Genomic DNA, 1,288 nt, shown 5'->3' on the forward strand with positions numbered 1-1,288 from the left:
GAACGGGGTCACCGGCTCAGGGAAGGAGATCCCAGCTCAGGGAAGGAGATCTCACTTCAAGGGTGCAATTTCCAGCTCAAGGAAGCAGCTCCCAGCTCAAGGAAGGACTTTCCAGTTCAAGGCAGGACTTCCCAGCTCAAGGGAGCAGCCCCCAGCCCAAAGGAGCAGTTCCCAGCTCAAAGGAGCAGTTCCCAGCTCAAGGAAGGACTTTCCAGTTCAAGTGAGCAGCTCCCAGCTCAAAGAAGCAGCTCTCAGCTCAAGGAAGGACCTCCCAGCTAAGGGAGCAATTCCCAGCTCAAGGAAGGACTTTCCAGCTGAAGGAAGGACCTCCCAGCTCAAAGGAACAATTCCCACCCTGCAGTGTGACACCCCCGTTCCCACCGGGTGTTTCACACCTCGGCTCCTCCCCTGGCTCTCCCTGTGAAGTTCTCAAGTGTTTTAAATGTTTCACTCTCAGGAACTGAAGGACACTCGTGGACACAGCCCCCTTTTTTTTTTTTTTTCCCAGGGAAAAGCCCTGGCAATGCTGAGCTGGGCTTTGCACTGCAATGCCAGTGCTTTCCCACAACAACTGCTTTCATTTCTTACACAACTCCACAGCTTAAAGCTCTTACTCCATCAATAATCTGGGATGGAATTAGGCAATTCCCAACACACACAAGTGGAGCAGACGATTCCTGCGAGTCCAAATGCAGAAATCAACAGATTCCCCAGGGCTAAAATGCAGAATATCCACAGGTTTTCAAGGCTTTTTCCCTCGGAGCAAACAGGGAGAGCACAGCAGAGCTTTTCCTGCCCTTCCCTGCCCTCCCACCCTGCTCAGAGCACCAAAATCCAGCTGGACAGAGCAGCCTCCAGCCACATTCCTGTCACCGAGCTCACACTGGCACAGGAGGCTCAGCTCCACAAATGCCCCCAGAGCCGATAAATCCTTAATCACTTGGAGCCTCCTTTCCTCAGGATGGGACCGGGTGGCATAATTAACCCCCTCCATCCCTGCTCCTGCAGCTCCCACAGCTCCGGGATGAGCGGAACCCAAGGATTTTTGCTTCACCACCGTGAAACTCTCAAAGGAGCCGGAGAGAGAGCAGGAGGGGCAGGGATGGCCTAGACATGATTCCATCATCTCCGGGATGCACCGGCAGCAACCTCAGCTCACGTTCCAGCTCCCTCCGGTATCGCAACACCCCAGCCCGGGCAGGAATGAGCCCGGCGTTGCAGAGGGGATCGATCCCACCACTGAGAGACCCCAAATCCCAGCCCAAACCACGCTGGGGACGGGACAGCC

The sequence above is a fragment of the Geospiza fortis genome, unplaced genomic scaffold, assembly GCF_000277835.1.
Source record: "Geospiza fortis unplaced genomic scaffold, GeoFor_1.0 scaffold145, whole genome shotgun sequence".
NCBI classification, from domain to species: Eukaryota; Metazoa; Chordata; class Aves; order Passeriformes; family Thraupidae; genus Geospiza; species Geospiza fortis.